Source organism: Artibeus jamaicensis, unplaced genomic scaffold, assembly GCF_021234435.1.
Source record: "Artibeus jamaicensis isolate MK-2021 breed Jamaican fruit bat unplaced genomic scaffold, CSHL_Jam_final scaffold_660, whole genome shotgun sequence".
Classification (NCBI taxonomy): Eukaryota; Metazoa; Chordata; class Mammalia; order Chiroptera; family Phyllostomidae; genus Artibeus; species Artibeus jamaicensis.
The window spans coordinates 3,138,270-3,145,598 of record NW_026522052.1 but is presented as its reverse complement, the minus strand read 5'-3'; positions in this window follow the sequence as shown (position 1 = coordinate 3,145,598).

Below are 7,329 nucleotides of genomic sequence, written 5' to 3'. Positions count from 1 at the left end.
CCATCCCCACCATTCCCCCTCCTTTAGTTTATGACCATGTGTCTCAAGTTTTTTGAATTCTATATTTCCCATACTATTCTTGCCCTACCCCCTGTATATTTTCTATCTACCATCTATGCTACTTATTCTCTGTACCTTCTCCCTCCTTCTCCTCCTCCCACTCCCCTGTTGCTAACCCTCCTTGAGATCTTCATTTCTATGTTTCCACTCCTGATCTAGCTGTCCTTTTAGTTTGCTTTTGTTTTAGGTGTGGTTGTTAATAACTGTGAATTTGCTGTCCTTTCACTGTTCATATTTTTTATCTTTTTTCTTAGATAAATGAGTCCTTTAACATTTCATACAATAAGGGCTTGGTGATGATAAACTCCTTGAATTTGATCTTATCTGAGAAGCACTTTATCTGTCCTTCCATTCTAAATGAAAGCTTTGCTGGATAGAGCAATCTTGGATGTAGGTCTTTGGTTTTCATGACTTGGAATACCTCTTTCCAGCCCCTTCTTGCCTGTAAGGTCTCTTTTGAGAAATATGCTGACAGTCTGATGGGAACTCCTTTGTAGGTGGCTGCCCCTTATCTCTTGCTGCTTCTAGGATTCTCTCCTTCATTTTAATCTTGGCTAATATAATGATGATGTGCCTTGGTGTGTTCCTTCTTGGGTCCAACTTCTTTGGTACTCTCTGAGCTTCCTGGATTTCCTGGAAGTCTATTTCCTTTGCCAGATTGGGGAAATTCTCCTTTATTATTTGTTCAAATAAGTTTTCCACTGGTGGCTGTGACTTTCCCCCTCTGGTACCCCTATAATTCAGATGTTGGAGCTTTTAAAGATGTCCTGAAGGTTCCTAAGCCTCTCCTCATTTTTTTTGAATTCTTGCTTCTTCACTCTTTTCCTGTTTGGTCATTTTTTTTTCCTTCTGGTCCACTCCATTGATTTGAGTCCCAGTTATCTTTCCATCGCCATTTCTTTCCTGTGCAATTCCATTCATTTCAATTAGTTTTGCCTTCATATGTTTCTCTAATTTGTGACTAAAATCAATCAGTTCTGTGAGGATCCTGATCACCAGTGTTTTAAACTGTGCATCTGGTAGGTTGGCTATTTGTTGGTCGCTTAGAAGTATTGGCTCTGGAGCTTTGACCTGTTCTTGAGCCATAATATTTTGGTCTGTTCATACCTGTTATGTATGAGGGGCAAAGCCTTAGGTGTTCACCAGGGTGGGGTGATTCAGTCACTGGGTTGTGATGCTGTATGTGGGAGCGGGGTCAGAGAGGAGTAATGACACTTGTTCCAAGCTCTCTCTCAGATTTCAGTCCCCTTTGCTGCTTCCTGCAAGCAAATTGGGCCCTTCTGGTGCTGGCTTCCGAATATGTGGGCTTGTGCACCCTCCAGGACCCTGTGGGTCTCTCCAACGAACTCTCTGTGAGCCTGGGTGCCTCTCCCAGCACCTCATCCCCTGAAAGTTTTTCCAATTGGTGCTTTTAGGCTTTAATTCCTGGCACTGAGGCCCTGGTTTTCACGGTCTGTCTCACTGCACATTTTTTTCCCCTGGTTTATCTGCATGCAAATGTGTGACTGTGGTCAGCCAGTCACCCCATGTCCTCCCCAGGTCTGCCTGTTGCCACCCTGAGCCTGGGATCTGCCAACCACCATCTGTGTGCCTGGGTTGGTCTGGCCACTTTTTCCTGCATGACCCCTCTCTGCCAGCCGCTGACTCCGCTTGCTGCTGACTCTGCCCCTCTTACTGGTCTGGCTGAATGGTTCATTGTTGTCAGACTTCTGTACAGTTCAATTATCTGTCTGTTTTGGTTTCACTTTTGTTACTAAAACTTTGTGGTCTTTAAACTTGGTTGTGCGAGGAGGCACAGTATGTCCACCTACACCTCCATCTTGGCCAGAAGTCTGGTTGTTTCTTTAGAATAAATTTTTAGATGTGGAATTGCAGGATCAAAAGTTGTGACCTGCATAAGGATTTTGATACCTAGTTGAACCCCCTCTGTAAACAGACCACTTACATTGTCTTTAACAATGAAGAAGAGTACCCATCTCTCTATGTTCCTGCCAACATTGGGTATAATTTTTTGTTATTTTATTTTTGTGTGAAGTGATTCTGTGAAAGAAAACATCAATGAGGATGCTTTGTGAATGAAGTGGCATTAGGGCTGGCCCTTGGGTGTGTGGCAAGATTTCAATAAGCAGAGTAGCTGAGGAAGGGTATTTTAAAGCCAGAGATGCAGCATAGCAGCTTAGACATGGATGCTCTTTGGATAACCCAGTAGTCCAGATGGACTAACGTGCAGGGGTTCTGGGTAACTCTGGAGGATTAGACTAAAAAGGCAGGCTAACAGGTGATCACAGGGGTCCTTGAATAGCATCTTAAGGAGCTTACATATTATTTCACAGCAATTGGAAGCCATTAGCAGTTTCTGAGCAGGGGATGTGTTTTTGCACACTATCCTAAGGGTGCCAAGGACCTGCCAAGAAGGTTGTTAAGTGGCAGGATCCGTTTTCATAGTTTTGACAGTAACCAGGAAACATGTCTATTTTTCCCACTCTGGCGTGACGTTGGAGTTGGAGCACTTCACTCATGTTCCAACATGCCTCCTATTAAGAGAACAAAACCCCACCCGAACAAATCAAGAAGGCAAGAGAAGAACAAATGTATACAGACCAAGCAAACAGAATGCAGGAGGGCCTGCAAGTAGCACCTGATAATTTATCTCAGTCCTTATTTCTCTCATCAATATTTTATGACACCAGGAAACTCCAGCTTCATTTTCTGTTAATGAATTTATCATGAGACCAAGAGCAAGTTACTGAAGCAGATGCCTGGGGAGGCTGGGCAGAAGGGCAGCTCCACGCCTCAGGCTGCTGGCTCTGCCACCCTGCAGGGCACAGGCACTGCCTGGTCAACCAAGAGAGCCAGGGCCCCAGGGATGGGGCTTCCCTTGGTGTGGATCACTGATTCCCCAAATAAACTCTCTTTAGAAAATGCCTTCCCTCCCTGGGAGGCTGAGTAGTGTCGGGAAGGTTAGTCAACAACTGTGATTAATCACCCACTGGGCATAGAACCCTATAATAGAACTGGGGGAAAATAAACATATTCAAGTAGCAGCCAATGTTCTCAGAGAATTTGCAATCTTTGTCCGTAGTCCAGGATTTGCAGACCACTTGGAGCATAGTAGGCACTCAGAAATGCCTTCAACATGCATGAGTAATTGCTGACAGCTGCCCTGAAGGGTCCTGCTGTCTCCTTTCAGCTCTAAATCTGACTCTCTCTGTAACTGAGGGAAATCACTTTATATAGCCTGGTTTCAGAAATTTTACTTTACAAAGTGGGGAAAAAATACAGCAGCAGACACTTGAATAGCATTTGTTAATGTGCTTCCAAAGGTATATATATTCAATTAATTTTCATAACAATCCCAAGACAGATGCTGTTATTACTTGTATTTTACAGATGAGGACATCTATGCCTAGATAGATTAAGGTTCTTGCTCAAGGTCATAAGCTAGTTTTGAATTCAGAATCTGCAGTCTTAATCACCTACCTCATTATACCATCTTATATCACCTATACCAGTAAGGTAGAACTCATTTTTGTGCAAATAACAAAAAAAGTATTAAACCTACTTTAGCTAGCTTAAGCAAATTTATTGGCCCACCAAAAATTCAAGGTATATTACTGGTATTGAGTATGGCTTTATGCAGGGCCTTATATTATGCCTCCAGGACTTGGTTTCTCCCTCTGTCAGCTGTGCTACCCATCCGGAGTCCCACTCTCAGACAGGCCCCCTGATGGATTTAAGGTGGCTACCATCATTGCATATCCTAAACCCGCAGAGCACTTAATTAGTAAGAAGAAACAAATGTCTTTCCCAATATTCCTAGCAAAGGTTCCATTGTATGTCTTTGGCTCAGATCAGTTCATGTGATCTAATGGCCAAGGGAATGCAATGTGCTAATTAGCAGAGACCTAGGTCAAACACTCCACCTGTCAGTGGGGTGGTGGGGGAGCCCCATCTGAACACATGGCTAGTGTGTAGATGAGGTAGCTGCACAGAGGGAAAGCAGGAGACAGCCATCAAAGAACAGGAAATAGATGTTAAGTAGCAAAAGCAACAGATGTCCACTCCATACTGTTTCTTCTTGCTCCACCTAGAAAAATATTGAAATGCTGATGGAAAGACATCAACTGATGTAACTATCAAAAAGAAGATGAAATATCTTTTAGCTCAACCTTTCGACAAAAGAAGTAGAGACCATCAGCCAGCCTGGGAGCTAAGACATCATCTAGCATTCTCCTCCTCACTCACTCCGCTCCAAACCCTCAGAACCATTTTCTGCTTTTCAGACACACCTTGGAGCCTCTTGTCCCAGGCTTTTGTAGTGCTGCTTCCCTATGTCTACAATATGTGTTCCCTCGTGATCCATGTGCCTGCCTCCTTCATTTCATTCAGATCTCCCTCCAGGGGCCACCCTTACCAAAAAGACTTCTCCAACCTTCCTTTCACTCTCAGTACTTTAATTTTTCTAAAGCCATCATCACTGGTTTAGAGTATACATATTCTGTGTTCTCTGTCTCCTCACTAGAAGGAAGGAGCGGAAGCTTTGTTTTGTTCCATGCCGCCTCCCTATACATAACAGGGATGTACCTGACACATAATAGATACTCAACAATTATCTGATTAATAATTAGTGAATGAGGCATTAGGAAGCTTCTCTGACTGTGGTTAGTGCAATCCAGGCTGTCGCAGACAATCTGGGAAGAAAGGAGGTACAGGAGAGAACATCAGGCCTGGGTGGGAGGCACCCCCTCAGCCCTGTGTGCTGCAACTACCGGAACAGCACAGCACGGCCAAAGGCATGTCTAAAAGGCTGAAGACATGCAGTCAGAAGTCAGAAAGTGATTGGGGGTTTGTTGAGGAGGCTAGCAAAACTCAGAAGAAACAGAGAGAAAGAAGCAGAATTGGAAACATGCTGCCATCAGTCCCCACGCAGTGGTATCAGGCCATGGTCGCTTGTCTGGTCAAGCCAGGAGTGTGGGGATAGTCCTTTGACCCCTCATTGCACTATTATTGAATTGCATCTGAAAATGCACATAAAGCCCTGACTGGTATGGCTCAGTTGCTTGGGCACCATCCCACAAAGTTGAAAGGTTGCCAGTTCAGTTCCCTGTCAGAGCACATGCCTGGATTGCAGGTTTGGTCCCTGGTCAGAGTGCATACGAGGAGCAACCAATCGATGTTTCTCTCTCACATCAGTGTTTCGTACCCGATCTTTCTGCCTTCCTTCCCCTCTCTCTAAAAGTAAATAAATAAAATATTTTTTAAGTGAACATGAAAAAAGCTCTGAAAAATTACAATCATGTTGTCTCACTGAGCATTGTAAATCTATTTTCATTGAGAAAACTAAAATAAGACTCATATCCAGATATGACATTTATTTACAGCACAGATTGATGACCTCCTAAATAGACCTGAGTTAGAAAAGTAAAATAATTTCAGAGAATCATAATATAAACACCCACAGTTTTAGGAAAATACACATAAAATTTATCATACAAGACATATGGTATAATAATCGTTTATTTTTCCCCCTTTTAAAATTGGTTTAGTCTTTCCTATTTCCCCACAGGGTAACCTCTGATCTACTGAATATGCAAAGTTCATTTATTGGAAGGTAACATTATTCTGGTATTACATCATTTGAAGACCATAACTATCATGCAAAAATCTCCCCTCAATCTATGAGGCAGAAATTATGTTATCTACTTTTTATTAAATTTCTGATGAACTAATAAATGATCAAAAAGTTCTTGGAAAAGGTGGGATGCTCACTACTATGGCCAGTCTGAACATGGGCATGAAAGCTAAATGTTCAGGATTGTAGTCTTAAGTGACCCAGAAGTCCAGCGACGGGGAAGGCAGGCTGAGTATGCCTACCGCTGGGCTCTCCTCCTGCTGTAGAGCTGTCTTTTCAAGACTGTTCAAAGTCACATTTCCTCCATAAGCCCTGTGGCCAGAACACCAGAAGTCTAACCTTCTCTTTGCAGGAAAGAAAAACTGTAGGAAAAAGAAGTCTTTCACTCCAGCCACACTTGCTACTTCTGCTCACAAACACACAGCCACCTACTTCACTGTTGTTCATTCTTTTTTTTTTAATTTTTTTATTGATTATGCTGTTACAGTTGTTCTATTCCCCCCCTTCATTCCCCTCCACCCTACCCTCCCGTCCCCACCATTACCCCCCCTTTAGTTTATGACCATGTGTCTCATGTTCTTTAGATTCTATATTTCCCATGCTATTCTTGCCCCCCCATCTATTTTCTATCTACTGTCTATGCTACTTATTTTCTGTACCTTCTCCCCCCTTCTCTTCCTCCCACTCCCCTGTTGCTAACCCTCCTTGAGATCTTCATTTCTATGTTTCCACTCCTGATCTAGCTGTCCTTTTAGTTTGCTTTCGTTTTAGGTGTGGTTGTTAATAACTGTGAATTTGTTGTCCTTTCACTGTTCATGTTTTTTTAACTTCTTTTTCTTAGATAAGTCCCTTTAACATTTCATATAAGAAGGGCTTGATGATGATGAACTCCTTGAATTTGATCTTATCTGAGAAGAACTTTATCTGTCCTTCCATTCTAAATGAGAATTTTGCTGGATAGAGCAATCTTGGATGTAGGTCTTTGGATTTCATGACTTGGAATACCTCTTTCCAGCCCCTTCTTGCCTGTGAGGTCTCTTTTGAGAAATCTGCTGACAGTCTGATGGGGACTCCTTTGTAGGTGACTGTCCCCTTAGCTCTTGCTGCTTCTAGGATTCTCTCCTTCATTTTAATTTTGGCTAATGTAATTATGATGTGCCTTGGTGTGTTCCTTCTTGGGTCCAACTTCTTTGGTACTCTCTGAGCTTCCTGGATTTCCTGGAAGTCTATTTCCTTTGCCAGATTGGGGAAATTCTCCTTTATTATTTGTTCAAATAAGCTTTCCACTGGTGGCTGTGCCTTTCTCCCTTCTGGTACCCCTATAATTCGGATGTTGGAGTGTTTAAAGTTGTCCTGGAGGTTCCTAAGACTCTCCTCATTTTTTTGAATTCTTGCTTCTTCACTCTTTTCTGTTTGGCCATTATTTGCTTTCTTCTGGTCCACTCCATTGATTTGAGTCCCAGTTTCCTTTTCATTGCTATTGGTGTCCTGTGCAATTCCATTCGTTTCAATTAGTTTCGTCTTCATATATTTGTCTAATTTGTGGCTATAATCAACCAGTTCTGTAAGGACCCTGATGACCAGTGTTTTAAACTGTGCGTCTGAGAGTTTTGCTATTTCTTCATCGCTTAGATTTA